Source organism: Ambystoma mexicanum, chromosome 2p (genome assembly GCF_040938575.1).
Source record: "Ambystoma mexicanum isolate Mex_15411 chromosome 2p, UKY_AmexF1_1, whole genome shotgun sequence".
Taxonomy (NCBI): Eukaryota; Metazoa; Chordata; class Amphibia; order Caudata; family Ambystomatidae; genus Ambystoma; species Ambystoma mexicanum.
In genome coordinates, this window is record NC_090923.1 from 553,212,777 (window position 1) to 553,229,179 (window position 16,403).

Genomic DNA, 16,403 nt, shown 5'->3' on the forward strand with positions numbered 1-16,403 from the left:
CCCTTTTTGATGATCTGGACCTTCTTGGTATCACCTGCACTAACTATGCAGATGATTCCCAGATCCTCCTCCCACTTTCTGGGGATTACAACAAGGATTTGGCCTTGGTAAATAGGGTGTATCTCATCATCCAGGCATAGATGGCAACTCACGGTCTATGCCTGAATGATGACCAAACAGAGTTAATCATTCTGGGCACACATTCTAATCTAAAAAAAACTAGGCCAGGAATACTGTGCCTTCGAGATCGACGGAAATATTATAAAGGTGGCCAAGGAAGTGAAGACTCTTGGTTTCTATTTAGATGCCACCCTCTCCTTCAACAAACAGGTGAATTCTCTGGCCTCAGCCACAGCTTACACATGTAAGCTTATCAGAGCTGGTAAACACTTCATCTCCGATGATAACTGTATGATTCTAGCTAGAGCTCTAATCCTATCTAGACTCAATTATTGTAATGCCCTATATATTGGAGCTAACAAATACATCCCACATAGAATACAAATTCTACAAAACAATGCCTTGAGAGTAGCTCTTGGCATCTCTAAACGAACCCATATTTCTAAGATAAGGCGGAATAACAACGAGCTGTCAACCCAAGACAAAATCTTATTGAAAGTTGCCTACCTCACTCACAAACCCCTGAACAATTCGGCTCCTCCCTATCCTCTGATAGATTTGTAGAAAGAAGATCATCCAGACCCTCATGAATCACCTATGCCAATACATTTATCATTCTGAGATTCAAATCGACTAAGGCCGGAGGTGCCAGCTTCCCCGTCCGGCGGCCCAAGTATGGAATTCACTGCCCCAAACTATACGTGCTGAGAAATCCTACCTTAAATTCAGAGCCAATTACATCAACCACTTGAAGCAATCGATCAGCTAGCCAGTGCCCGCTGCCATCCTCTTGCCTTATTACAGATACAGCCTGTACACTGTAAATTGCTCTGTCTTGTATTGCCCCGATGTTACACTACCGGCAATCACTATATAATATCATATCCTGTATATAATTTACTGTTTAATATCCTGTATATAAATTATTGCATTACTGCCTTATCCTGTTTATATTATTAACACCTTGTAAATTATAACTTGTAACTTATTTAACCCTTGTAAGCTTTGCATATCCTGTACTGCTGCGCCCTCTTACCCTGGGGTCTGGTGCGCATTATAAATGAATAAAACAAACAAACAAACAAAACAATAACTTGGTTAGCGCATGCTTTGACGCACTTCCGTATTTTACTAATAGCACTCTCATACCTGATGCCTCAACACTGCTGCTCATGACCATGACTTCCGATATCAGAGCTGCCAAATTCTACAATGTATTGACTAATGTGGGGCTTCCTGCCACTAATTGGCCTGTGCGTTCTAAATGGGAATGTGATCTTGATTATGTCCTAGATGATCATACTTGGTCTCTATTGTATTCTAGATTCAGGGTGTCTCTACCTCCACCAACATTGCATAACACCTGTTCTTCTTTATACATAGATCCTTCATTACCCCCCTGAAATTATCTAAATCCACGATTGGAGAAGATGACAAGTGTTGGTCCTGCGGAGGTGCCCCTGCTTCCTATAAACATATGTTTTTTGATCTATGGAGGTTCCCCTGCTTCCTTTAAACATATGTTTTTTGATTGTCCCTTTGTTTTCAAGTTTTGGCAAGAGGTATTGAGATTTCTTAAATTAATCTTTTCTGTCGCTATCCCTCTATCGTTTGTGAATGTTTTCCTCACCGCCAATGATGTCAAGTTACAGGCCTCCGCCAAGCTGTATGGTCTTTTAATTGCTCTTGCCCTGAAGCTTATCACTGCCAACTGGAAATAATTGCAAAATATCTCCATTAAAGGATGGCGAAAAACATTTGCCATGTGCAAAGAATTGAACATTGTATGGCTGCTTACCTTAACAATATACCCATGCACAATGCCAAATGGTTTCTTTTCATTCGGTACTTAGACTACTCTAGTATGTCCACTCATGGCTCTTGAGATGCTTATTATTTATCTGCTATAATATTTCAGTGCATCCTCTTTTTCTCTATATTTGATCATCAGTTTTCTTCGCTTTGTGAATAAATGATTTCAGGATTTATATTGTGTGTCTCCTACCCAGTTCTCTTTCCTACTGTCTTCTCGTCTGTCCCCTGGTTCGTTCCCCTGTGTGTCAATCATTTACATAATTTCATTGCTGATTGCAGATTTAATAGTATATGAATTATCACCAGTCTGTTTCATGGCATCACTGATTTGTTTTTACGATTGTTCAATGTGTTATTTTGTTACCTCAGTGCACATTTTGAACATAATTGTTTTTATGGTCTTCTGCATTGCTACTATTGTATTGTGCTTTCCCTTTTTTTAAATCTCAATAAAGATTATCAAATAAAAAATTAAAAAAGTGAGCGACATCAGTCAGATGGTGGATCAAGCCTGGGAAGGAAGTGCATTTTTCATTTACATAAGGCACTAAACGCTGCAAGTGGCTTTGAAGGAGTGAGCACGAGGACAGATGAATGGAAGGAGCCAGGGAAGGATTTTGTTCTGAAAGATCCAGGTCTCAAGTTTTTCCTGAATCTGAGAAAATTGGAGTTGAGGCAGATAGAGGAAGGTGGAGATTTCCACAATGTGGCTCCTAGAAACTAGAATGCCCTCCCTCCTTTACATTACATTGGGCCTCATTACGACCCTGGCGCTAATGGGTTAACGGCGCCGTAAAAGGCTGCAGCGCCGTTAACCCATTAGCGCCTGATTACGAGGTCCCTTTGCGGGACCCGACCTTAACGGCTGGTCTACACCAGCCGTTAAAGTAGGGACCCGCAAAGGGACCTTGGTGCTAAGTACGGTACTGCAATTTGCGGTACCGTACTTAGCGCCTTCCCCATTCCCATTGAGCCCTATGGGGCAAAAATGGGAATGGGGAAAGGCCATGGAGGAAGGGGGAATAACCGCCCCGCCAACCTTGCAATGGGGTGGTAATTCCCCCTTTCTCCGTGGCGGAGTCGGTAAGTTACCGGCATGGACCATGGTGCTATTAGCACCATGGTTTTCCGCCTGGGTCGTAATGAGGCCCATTATTTATTAAGTGCAGCCAGGGCCCCGAGGCATACGGGCACCAACGAATGGTCGGAAACTGAAGATTGGGTTGAAAGGTCTATGCTTTCAGTCCTTTTTGAACAGGTGCGTTTTAAGTTTTTTCTTAAATACTTCCAAAGTAGAACAATTTCTCAAGTGTGAGGGCAGAGCATTCCATTTTGCTGGGGCAGTTACCCAAAAGGCCCCCTTTTATCCAGTTCCAATGATGTTTTCGGAACATACAGTTTTCGTTCACCATTTGAACGAAGGGAGCGCACCATCGGTTTATTTCTTTTGGCAATATAAGCGGGAAAGGATCCATTGAAAGACTTATAGGTGATGGTAAGCAGCCTAAACTCTATTCTTTCCATAACAGGTAGCCAGTGCAATTATTTTCTCACCTCTGACACATGAGCGAACTTACGTAGACCCATGATCGTTCTAATGGTGCTTTTCTGCACCACATGGAGTCTAGCAAGTTCCGTTTTACCTACGCCTATAAGGCGGGAGGAGCTACAATAATCACATTTTGCAGAGATAATGGCCCTCATTACAACTCAGGCGTTAAGGGTTAACGCCACCGTTAACCCTTAACGCCTGATTCCCACCTTAACGCCTGCTTTTTGCAGGCGTTAAGTTCCATGGTGCTAAGGCACCTTGGTGCTAATTACGGCACCGTAATTTACGGTGCCGTAATTAGCGCCTTCCCCACTCCCATTATGCCCTATGGGGCAAAAATGGGAATGGGGAAGGGAAAATGGGAAATGGGGATTTACCGCCCCACTCACCTTGTAATGGGGCGGTAAATCCGCCATCCACCATGGTGTAAACGTAGTTTACACCATGGTGGTAAAGTTGGTGCACTTAGCACCTCAGTTGTAATGAGGGCCAATGACTTGAGCAATCGTTTTGCAGCCTTTTTGGGACAGAAAAGGGCGAATGTGCGACAGCAGCCTAATATAATAGGCCGATGCTGACACCAGGCTATTAACCTGGGCGGACATGCTCAGAGTCTTGTCGAGCGTCACTCCTAGGATTTTTATATTTTCCATGATCTGCAATGCAAAAAGAGTTATACTCTGATTCGAGTTTAGCAAGTCTAGATCTAGAGCCGAAGATCATTAACTCAGTCTTACCATGGTTCTGCACAATCCCATTTGTGTCCATCCACTCGTGTATGAGGTCATATACCTCTGAAAATACTAAAGCATCCTTCTCATAGATGCCTGTTAAGGGAATGAGCCACTGTGAATCATCCACATAGTTTGAAAAACAAATTGTTTTTCCTTCTAAGATCTGAAAGAAGGGGACTGTAAAAAGAATGTATAGGGCCGGGTAAAGTGAAGCACCATGCGGAATGCCATAACTCACTGAAACAGGGGCCGCTTCTGCTTGCTTACTAGAAATCTGCATGGTCCTCATCCCTAAAAAAGATTGCATCCAATCTGTCACGGTTTATAACACGGCACACGCCAGCTAGGGAACTCCTTCCTCTACAATGTATGTTGCGCACTATAAAACAGTTTATTTTTAATATACTACAGATTCTTTTTTGAGTAAGCCTCCAACCCGTCTCGCACCCAATCATCACAAACACCCCATGTCACAATGGACTAGGTAAAAGGCCGGTGTGTATCAATAGTATATTTTTTAATTTATTATTTGATGGAAAAGGAAAATCAAACAATTTCATAGCCACTACTGCAATGATCGGTACAGAACAATTATGTTAAGATGTGCTATTACAATTCTCACAGTTCTTTAATGACAAAACAGGAAAAAAGATTTTTTTTTACAAACGATGGCAACAACGGGTTAGCACTCCCTCCTGCAACACTCACCCCCAAACATCAGTAGGAAGGAGTAGGAATAGGGCGAGAAAAATCGGATTTGGGGTAAAGCCCACCACTACAAGATGGGAAGCTAGGAAAGAAAGTGAAAACCTGTTTTTGGAGCAAAATGGCAGAATGGGATTTTGATTATTACTCACGACTGCTTGGGGACAGAATGAAAGGAAATTTGAATTGCTTACACTTTAAGAGATTTGAGAAAGATTAGAGACTGCTAATCAGCACACCAGGGCAACAATAGAAATAGAGTAGGAAACTCAGTTTTGAGAGAAAGCAAATGCAAAAGGGAAAAAGGCAGTGGCAAATGGAAATTCGTTTACACTGGGTTTACAGTGAAAGGCAGCGCAGGGAATGGGTTTAGCTTAAAATAGGAAAATCGGTTTTCAATGACAAAGACAGAGGCACATAATAGGTAGCCTTCTAGGCAAAAGAGATTGCTCACAATGGAACCACTGTGTGGGTTTTATAAGACAGATGCAAATGGAAACTTGTTTGGTAATGCCCACAATACACAGGCAATTTCGGTTTTCAGTTACAAGGAGACTAATTCCAGTGCAGGAATTATTGCCACTCATTTGAAATAAGAGCAAACAGGGCCGTTTTTGGTGGCAGTGTTTAAATGCTGCTGTTCAGGTGAGAGGAGCTTCTGTCTAGGGCCTTTAAATGCACCCCACAAATCCCCTCTGCTCTTCCATGACTTTTTGTTGGGGAAGAGTAGGGCAGAGTGGGGTTTCCTTTGGCGTAATTTTGCTTCATCAGGAAGTGGCCACTTCAGTATCCCCTTCCATCTCTGGGTTGGGGGGTATGGCACAGCACCCCCTTTTCTTCCTTCTTTTGGGAGTGGGCACTGCAGTCTCCCCTTCCATCTTTGGATTGGAGGGTTTGGCACAGCACCCTGTTTCATCCTTCCCTTCCAGGTCCCGGGGTTCTCCTCTCCAGGCTGGAATTTAGGGATGTTAGTTCTCTAATAGAAGATTAAAAAAACAAGTTTCAGTACTTTTTCCCAAAAAATTCCCAGAAGATTTACAAAGAATTTACAACGACAACAACTTGCAATTCCAATTTTCATATGACATTTTATTTTCTATCATACACAACTTTTCTTTTATTATTTTTCATTTATACAATAACACCAAGTAAATTACTCCCTTTTGATACACACACACACACACACACATATGATTTTCTTCATCAGGGTTCCAGTTTCTTACCTGAACTCTTTGGAGGATTCCTGGGCTCTACCCTTGCTAGGTTCTTTAATCAGCCAAAAGTCCTGCTCTCTTAATTTTTAAGAAGATGGTGAATTGTCGGGTCAGTACTGGGATGGTGACCTCTTCTCCAGTTTGAATTTCAACTACATCTGGTAGCAATCGAGCGACCAACATGCTTTTTCAGGATTGTCAAAGACCAGGGGTTTACCCATCTGTTGGGACCAGACTTGGGAATAAATTGAGTCCAAATGAATTGCGAATTAATTGAGAATGTCACTGCCTAAGTAGAAGGCAGAGGTGACATCTCGCCACAATTATGCTCTATGCTTTTGTTACCAATGGAAATTTTGAACACGCACCTGCTAAGCAGGAGATGTTTAGAATTAGGAGTTTCCAGGCCCATTTCCCACTTATCAATCAACTTAAATGAGGGAATGGTCTGATCTTTTGGGAGTTTCCTGAATAACGCTTCGCTGATGAAGCTTCTTACATTATTCCGTCATACTCTGGCGAGGGCATGCTCCCCACCCTCATTTACCTAACTGGGGAGGAACAGCTGTTCACCCTTTTTCTAAATATCATTCCAAGCTTTGAGCTGGCTGTTCATCACCTTTTATCATGGGGTGTGGGTTCAGTATACAATTTCAAAATATTTCCTTCCAGTGTGGAATGCCACTTACAACTGGAAGGAAGGTTGATTTTCAGGAATGGAGAAGGGTTCCCATCACCAGTTTGTTCTCTTACAGCAATTACAGTATTGTCGGGGACTTGATTGTTTCTAAAGTGGAACTCAATTATGTCAGACCACTGCTCAACCATATGGCATGTGCCATTTAGACTTACATAGCTGGTGCTCGGTTTTAATTTCATTGGCTGGGTCGTCTGGGTCCTGAGGACCTTGTTCACACAGTCTATTAAGGGTGACAATGTCCGAAGGAGGTCATTCCCTAGGATACAGGGTGTTCCCTCTGGAGTAACAACTATAACCGGGTGTGTCACCTTGTGTCGCCCAATTTTGATCTCCAGATCCGCATTCCCCTCAACGGGAATATCATTCCTGTCGAAGTTCTGGAGTTGTCCAGGAAGAGGTGTGAGGGGAAACTCCCTTCCTGAATTAAGTGGCTCAAATGCCCTTTTGGACAGGAAGGTGGCTTGGGATCCTGTATCCACCAACGCTGAAAGGGCACCCTGTCCTTGCACCCTGACGGGGGCATAAAACCTACCCTCTTTCTGCTCAAGGGGGCAAAGAAAATCTGCATTTTGAGCCAGCTGGGCAGTTAATTTCTTTATTTTGGACTCCGACACTGTGTGACCTTGGGCAATTTTCTGTGTCGGAGTTCAGGAATCTGTAAACAAAATTTGGCATCCAGAGATATTTTTCCCTTGATTCTGCACTGCCCCGCTTTTCCCGGATACAGTCACTTGAACCAGTTTAGGGGGAGGATCCCTCATTCATTTCTGAGTTCTCATGATGATATTTCTGGGGTTCAGGGATAGGCAGTTCCATGTTAGTCCCTATACCTACCAAGTCTGAGTTATGGTCTTTGGGACCCATTTTTCTTTGGGAGGAATCCCCCATCCTTGAAAGAGAAGACTTTCTTCCCCCTATTCCTCCAGGGATTTTTCCCCTTCAAACAGGAGGATGCTGACTTCCTCCACAAAATGGGTCTTCTTTGTCCCTTGGTTTCTCCTACTTACCCTCTGTTCCCTAGGTTGCAGCTTTTCAGGGGTAGGAGATTTGGGTTCAGGTTCATAGGTTTCTAGAGGATTTTCACAGTTGAGGAAGGAAGCTTCCTCTAGGGCTTTACATCCCCATTCCTCCCAAGCCTCCTATTCTGGAACCTGCTGGTCATCGGGGTTCTCTACCCGTCATTGTTCCGGTGTGTCAGACCCTGGGTTTGAGCTGTTCTGGGCAGCCATGTTCATTTGAGGGCTCTGCTCAGCCATCAACATACGACTCAGGTCTTGGGTCAAGCTCTGGAACTGGCACTCCAGTTGTGACACCCTCTCTGGTAATAAGGGGGTCTTGGGTCAAATCTTTGCTGCTCTCGGGATGGGTAACTGTCCCTTCTCCAGAGTAACCTTGCCATGGATGTTTTCCTTGGTAGCCCTCAATCCTTGTTCTCCTTCTCCCTGATTTGGTGGCCTACACTCCTGAAAGTGGGGAGAGAAAGAAGGGTTGTTCTGAATGTTGGGGATTTGAGGGTATCTGGGGAAGAAACTTAAACTAAAGGGTGGAAGATTATTGCCCTCCTGAGGGAAGTTTGAAGGGAAGCTTGAAGGGATGTTCCCTAGGGACGTACTCACCTGATTGGATCCCCCCTGATCCGTGGGAATCCATACGTGCCCCAAGATGGGCCGATTCCCCTTGTCCCTTGGGCTGATGTAGGTAGCAGAGTCAGGTGCCCCATTTGGGTGGTACCCTGCCTGGCTATCACCTGTTTGGGACTGGTCAGAGGGTCTTCTTTGCCTCTGGTTTGGTTGGTTAGTGGGAATAGTATTTTTAGCCCCCCCCCAATTTCTAGGTCCGAAACGGGGGTAATCTTCACCTCTGCCACCTTGGCAGCAGCGGGGTTGTTGGTTGGTTTGCAATTTTTGGGGGAATTTTTATTTTCTACCGGATTTTGGACCTCATAAATCCGGGTGGCTTGTTCTATTACCCAGTCCAAGGTCCTTTCATTGTGGAATTCCCTAACCAACTGCATCACAATGTACTTAGGGAGTGCATAGAAATAGGTATTTATGAACTCCCTACTGTTCATGCGCACCCGCCTAGTGGTTTGTGCAAATGCCCGCTTCAATGCTTGGACAAATTCTCTCGGGCCTGATCCTCTATGCACTGCAGGTTGTAGGCCATTTTGTAAGCGTCCTGTGGGTTCGGGTACACAGAGAAGGGCTTCAAGATGGCCGCCTTGTAGGTAAACCACCTTGAATGGTTCTGATCCTCCAGTCCAGGAAAGAAGTTGGAGTATTCTGGGGAGAATGTCCATTTGGCAAACTCCATAGAATTCTGATAATTTTTTATGTCAAATGACGTCATCATCTGGTCATACAGCTCCAGATGCTCCCAGACTGAGTACTTGGCATTTTTATGGTATAGATTCATGCAATATCTAATGGTTTTAATTTGTCTAATGGGGCTTTTACCAAAGTTCTGTTTTGTTTGCCAGCCTTCTTTTTCTGCTGCACCTGAGTCCATTCGCCCTCAGACTCAGAGCTGCTGCTATTTGGGGTCCCATCCCTATCCTCTAGGCGCTCCCTGATTCTTGGAGACTGAGAGTCTCTCCCAGAATGACGGGGCCTAGTCTCTTCTCCCGTGCTGTATTGTGGGCTCTCTGGGTCAATTCCCTTGGACTCCCTCTTTCGTACAGTGGAGTACTTATCCAACTCCTCCCTTCTTCCGGGGTTGGTGGAAAACTCCCCCAACACCCTGAACGGGTGGAGGTTTTCAGGATGCTCTTTTGGGGCCTAAACCTAGACTCCTTTATATCTGCAAAGTAACCAGCTGGCCCCTTTGTAGCTGATGTTTCTGCCAGTCTAACTCCATGATCAACTCTTCATAGGAGTCCTCCTGGTCAGATACATTGTCCAAAATATTTTGGAACCTAAGCAGTGATGCACATCCATCAATCACTGATGGACGCTGGCCTGTAGTCTCAATCATGCTAGGCCTAATTGAGTCTGACTGCCTCATGGTTCCCAGTTCTGTTGAACTGGTAGACATGAATTTAGCAGTGCCTTGTGCATACAAGGTGGTAAGTTGGCTTGAGGCCCCTGGGAAAGAAGCCCGTACACCATGATTAGGGATTGCCCTGTCACTCTTTAAATGTTCAGGGTTCCTCAATTCCTTATTATACCCAGAACCCTTTTTTTCTAACCTCTCAAATTTCTCTTTCTCTGCCCCTATTTCTAGATAGTATGCAAAGGACTGAGCCTTGTGCTCTGCTATCAGGGCTTAACTGACTTCTATTACCTTCCCTTGTGCTACTACTTGGCTCTGGAATCCCCTGTTCTCATCACAAAGGGCCTCATTTTCTTTCTGTGCTTCTTGTATTGTCTGGGAATATTCAGACCATTTCTGTTGCAGAAGACCCATCTCGTCAATCTGCACATTTTTGGCCTGTATTGTCTGCTCTAGATCAAATTCTATTTGTCTCATATATCCCAACAATTTTTCATACTCTGCTTTTAGGTCAGTCAGTTCCTGAAGACCTGACTCTCCATTCTCCAGGTCTGCCTTCAACTGGCACACTTCCTGGCACAGGACATCTTTTTCCTGACACAGCTTACTATTCTGTTCACTAAGGTGATCTCTCTGCGGTTACATAGCGCCCACATTCTGGCGTTCCTGGTCAAAATCTGCTTGGGAATGTACCTCCTTTATAGCCCACTGATTATTCTCCTCTTTTAATTGCTTAATCTGCTTTTGATATGCAATCATATCCTCTAGGCAGGTTATATTGAATATCACTTGTTGGTTCAACCCTTTCCTGGCACAACTATTTCAGAGCAGACAATTGGGCCTCCTGTTCTGAATTAGTGTGTTGCTGAACTGCCAACTCCTCCTTGAGCCGCTGAATGATGTTTCCTAATTCTAACTCAGAATTTTGGTTCTCTCGCACTTTCTCCTCTACCTGCCTTAACTCACTCTGTGTTAGATTTAAAAGCTCAGACTGATTTTGCACAGAGGTTACACTTTCCTTGTACCTTTCTCCCATGACTATCATGTGGAGGTACATGTATGCAGTGAGTTGGACCATTTTAATTTGCTCATCTTTGACATTCTGCGTCATGTAGCAGTCAGTCAGGGTTTGATGTAACAGGCCACTGTCCTGCCCCACATCCATATGTATAGGGTCACCTCTTGCATCATTCTAGATTGACAGGCTTTGTGTTTTTGTTCTGCCCATTCCCCTCTAATGAACAATTTGGATAGGAGGTGCTGCCTAGCCCTATTATTTTCCACAGTGCTCATTATGAAATGTGTTCTTCTGCTGGTGGATTATCTATGCAAGGGCAAAATCTCCACCCTACTCCTTCCTAGTTTATGGTTACAATATTTTGTTTGGCCACACCGCTCTGATACCTAGGGAAAATATTTTGCTGGCGCCTTCACAGTGTAACACAGTTTACCATCCACTAAATGTAACAATACTTCAATGGGTAGTCTGCTGTGCTGCACTGCCATGGGTGAAAGCACTTTTCTCAATCACGGCACAAGCCCCCACTTTGTTATGGTTTATAACACGGCACACGCCAGCTAGGGAACTCCTTCCCCTACAATGAATGTTGCGCACTATCAAACACTGTTTATTTTTAATATGCTACAGATTCTTTTTGAGTAGGCCTGCAACCCGTCTCGCACCCAACCTCCACAAACACCCCGTATCACAATGGACTAGGAACCAGGCCGGTGTGCATCAATAAGATATTTATTAATTTATTATTTGATGGAAAAGGAAAATCAAACAATTTCAAAGCCACCACTGTTGTGGTAACACTACTGCCATGATCGGTACAGGACAATTAGGTTAAGATGTCCTATTAGAATTCACACAGTTCTTTAATGGCAAAACAGGAAAAAATAACAATTTTTACAAATCGATAGCACAACCGTTTAGCACTCTCCCCGCAACACTCACCCCCACACATCAGCTAAACTTGATTCCTTTGAATGGAAGGCAGTGTCAAGGAGTAGGAATAGAGAGAGAAAATATGATTTGGGGTAAATCACCACAAGATGGGAAGCTAGCAAATAATGTTCCGTTTTTGGAGCAAAATGGCAGAATGGGATTTTGATTATTACTCACAACTGTTAGGGACAGAATGAAAGGAAATTCGAATTGCTTACACTTTAAGAGATTTGAGAAAGTTGAGAGACTTCTAATCAGCACACCAGTGCCAACAATGGAAATAAATTGGGAAACTCGGTTTTGGGAGAAAGCAAATGCAAAAGGGAAAAAGGCAGTGGCAAATGGAAATTCGTTTACACTGGGTTTAGATCACAGGCAGCGCAGGGAAGGGGTTTAGCTTAAAATAGGAAATCGGTTTTCAATGACAAGGACAGAGGCGCATAACATGTAGACTTCTAAGCAAAAGAGATTGCTCATAATGGAACCGCGGTGTGGGTTTTATAAGACAGGTGTAAATGGGAACTTGTTTAGTAATGCACACAATACATAGAAAAATTTGGTTTTCAGTTACAAGGAGACTAATTCTTTAGAGGCAACACCTTAATGTGTAGAATACTTAAATACAACACCAGGGACAAGATGGTTGATTTAGAACTTCAACAATCTTGAACCGTGAATTTCAATGGGGGAATTAATTGATTTACTTAAAAAGAAAAATACTAGGGATTTACATGGACAACTGAGAGGTTTTTCAAAGGGGATCTACTAACATACACAGCCTAATGATAGATTCTTCTATGGGAAGGGTACTGAAGAATTACACTGGCAATTTTTGGGGTTTTCAATGGCGTTGTCAATGGGAGAAATATTGGCTGCAATGCTACAACAATGAAGGCCTTATGCAATTTAGGGCTGGGGCATATACTACTTACAAAGCAAGCCTTGAGTTGGGATTCAGGAAATCCAGCTGGACAGCTAGGGAAAGGGGTCTGGACACTGTACTCTCAAGGATGGGAAGGTTCAGCCGCCTTGTCTCCGTCCTCCTTCTCCTGTCTCCCCAGATTTTTGTCTGTCTGTCTGGATTTATTACACTGCTTTGGTCTCAGCTCAACCTTTTGGGCAAAAAGGAGTTATGTCTCATAACTTCATACTTATACTAACCCCTGCCATATGAACTAGATATCTTTGGAATATTTTTGTCATTTTTATAAAATGTACAATAGTTATGACTCTGCAAATGATTAAGTATGTTCCTAATTTCATCTTCCATCTTTTGACCAACTGCCACATTTGTCTCATTTTTAGATCAGCCAGAAATGTAGTCTAACTGGCCCTTTCAGTCCCCAAAGTCCTAGGAAAACAAAATGAATACCTTTAAAACTGCCTAAAAAAATTACATGATAAAATATCATAAAACGAAAATCATTCTCATTCTGAGTGCTGCGAAAAATTAAATCAGTCTTTTAATGTCAAGTGGGAGTGTTGATCCCCGTGTGGGAGTGCCGCTTCATCCCCCACAGCCATCTGTCTTCATCTGGGCTCAGCCAGTAACCAGAGATTTGTATTAGTCCCTTTGAACTTTGCAGTTTGCTCTTTGAGGTGGGTGCAGGAAGGGCTCACACTTCCTGGTCAAGCTTTAGCCACACTTTGCTTCCTTTGAAATAAATGGGCTCCTGCCTTCATGTCTGGCAGAGCAGGGAATTATGATGCCCCCAGCAGTATCACATTTTATTGCTGGATGGTTCACTGGTAGGTGCGACTTCCAGCTAGAAGCAGGGCTTTTAATTGTGAAGTTTCCTGCCTCAGCCCAAACTGATTTTTCCGGTAGTAAGTGGCTCTTCAAAGGTATTTGGAGGCTTGTGGGCTGGAACATAATGTACATTTTCTTGGGTCAACCCCCCCATTATATTTCCCTGACATTTCCTGCGTGAGCAGTGCTATCTTCCCATTGTAGCTTTTTAAAGCCACTATTCTTTTCACACGTGTGCAGGCTTTTTGCTTCTAATGTTTAAAACTCTGTCTTGTAGGTCACAGGATTCTTTGATTTCTCCTTTTTAAGCAAGTTTGCATTTGCTGTTGGTCCATTGATAATGAGGGGTAGGCCCCCTTTCGCATGGTTCTCTGATTTGCCATGAACACAAAGAAAAAGCCGAGCCATTTTTCATTTGCAGTGTTTGAAGGGCTGCTGTTCATGGTAAAGGGAAAGCAAAAGCTGTTTTTGGTAGTAATGTTGGAATTCTTGCCTCTCATATGAAATAAAATTAAATCACGGCTGTTTTTGGTTGCAGTGTATAACTTCTTGTCATTCAGGTGAAATAAAATTAAAGCAGGGCCGTTTTTGGTTACAGTGTAGAAATTGTTGCCACTCATGTGAAATAAGAGCAAACAGGGCCGTTTCGGGTGGCAGTGTTTAAATGCTGCTGTTCAGGCGAGAGGGGCTTCTACCTAGGGCCTTTAAATGCACCCCACAAATCCTTAGGTTGCTTACTGAAGTTAGCTACCATCTGTAGTCTCTCCAGGAGGAGGGGGTTATCCACCAAATCAAATGCGGCCAATAGGTCCAGGGACATCAGCAGCATTGTTTTACCATCATCTATATTAGTCATCATGTTGGATTTAAACCTCACTGACCTTCATTCAGATGGCATGATCTTTTATGTGGCCAAGAAGGGAGAGTTAGAAATAGGCCGATAATTGGTGGCCATTTTAGGGTGTAGATCAGACTTCTTAAGCAAGGGGGCGATCCAGGGACCCTAAATCTGGTGGGAACCCTGCTCTCTTTAAATTAAGCATTCACAATCCTCTTAATGGAACTGATCAAAAGCTCAGAACAGGCCTTAATATCTGTGGCTGGAAACTGATCCCCTTTACAGGCGGATGGCTCAAGTTTAGCTAAGATGGTACGAAGTTCTTCTTCTGAAATACTCTGAACATTGAATTTAGGTATAGGCTGTAGATGAATGGATATGTTTTCCTGTGGGATCTTAAGAGGATCTGTGAGTCTTGAATTCAAAGTTTGTTCAATAACATCTATGATTTTATTTTTTAGTTAGTATTGCTTCTTCAAATCTGGGTGCACTACATCTGATCCTTATCAATGGCATCCTGATACTTATTATCAGGTTTCTCAAGTTCCCTAAGAATTGCAAAAATGTCCTTGGTGTCATGTTGAGCATTTTGAATACGTGCTTCATAGGATTCTTTTTTAGCGCCTATGACTGCAAGTTTGAATCTGTTGGCTGCTCCCAGGTAAATTATCCTGTCCTCTTCCTCCTTAGAGCTTTTCCACTGATAAAACGTTTTTCTTTTCTCTACTCTCTGAGTCTTGAGTTCCTCTGAAAACCAGTTATTTTTGGTATGATTTATAACCTTTCTATTTTTAATAGGGGCTATATTCCGTCAGGCCCTCCACATTAGGAGGTGGCGACATATCTTTGTGAGAGGTATATGATATCCAAGCCCTTAAGGATTCCAAATTAACCCTCTTCATATTTCTAGATTTAATACAGCTTTGTTTGAGTGTGGTCCGTTTGCATTGCGTCACAATATCAACCCCAAATTCAATGAAGGTATGGTCCGACCAAGGACACAAAGAAATGTCAGGGCTGCTAATCTTAGATTCAAAGAGAATACCCAGTCAAGTATGGGACCCTTGGAATGAGTAGGCTTATCTATGTGTTGTGTGAAACCCATAGCTTTCATAAATCTAGCGAGTTCTTTAGCTGCTCGATCTTTAGGGTCGTCCTTCCGAAGGTTAAAATCTCCCATTATAAGCCATTTGCCCGTTCCCTTAAGATGGGACAGTACCAGGCTGTGACCTTAATTTCTGGCTAATGAAAAAGGTTGATTTTCAGAGGGCAAAGACTTCTGATGGAATGTGCAAAAACAAGCTGAATGCATTGAAACAGAAATGCATATGCTTTCAACATTGTCCTGAAATCTGAATTGAAAACATGCAAAAGTGGACTGAAACATATATTTTGACAGCAGTGCAATCTCCAATTAAGATGACGTGCACAGAATTCGGTCCTCATTTCAGATGGAACACCTGAATTTTCGACTCCTAATGTACATACTGCACAAGAAAATGTAATGTCTTAATTCGGTTTGCAAAAATATATTTTGGTTCAAAACTCAGATTTTAGAAACACTCATAATGACACAAAGAACTCACACTGTTGTTGAACCAGGCCGCAAACACCCTGAAGTCTCTAAAGCAAACCACTCACACTCACAAAAATAATTATTCTGAAACAGCAACAGCTAATCAAGTTCCCACATGGAATTTTCTTCACCAGGAAGAAATAAAAGTAATTGAAAACCCCCAAGTAACGCTGAGTGATTCAATACTGATTCTGGCATTTTAAATTGTATGTGCCTATTGTAAGTATGGGCCTACACGTCCATACAAGCAAAGCGAAATGCCAGAACCGCTTGAAGGTGTCATGCTTGGCATGGAGCCATTTGGCAGTAAATGTACAATGAATGGCATGTATAGCTCACCCAGTTACTCAACAGAACACACACACACTGAACTCCACATGTAGGTGTGGTATATGTGATAACCAACTTACAAAAACAAAAGTGCACTCACTCGATAATCCACAATCAAGCTCACACA

At 43.0% G+C, this 16,403-nt stretch overlaps 1 long non-coding RNA gene across 2 annotated transcripts in view; it reads left to right on the plus strand.

Annotated features, from left to right (window-relative positions):
* Positions 1-2,379, plus strand: part of LOC138566549 (uncharacterized) — a 91,709-nt gene extending 89,330 nt beyond the window's left edge. For both annotated transcript variants that reach the window (XR_011301962.1, XR_011301961.1), the window contains exon 3: positions 1,504-2,379. This is a non-coding gene — a long non-coding RNA (uncharacterized lncRNA). The remainder of the gene's footprint in view (positions 1-1,503) is intronic.
* The last annotated feature ends 14,024 nt before the right edge of the window (positions 2,380-16,403 follow it).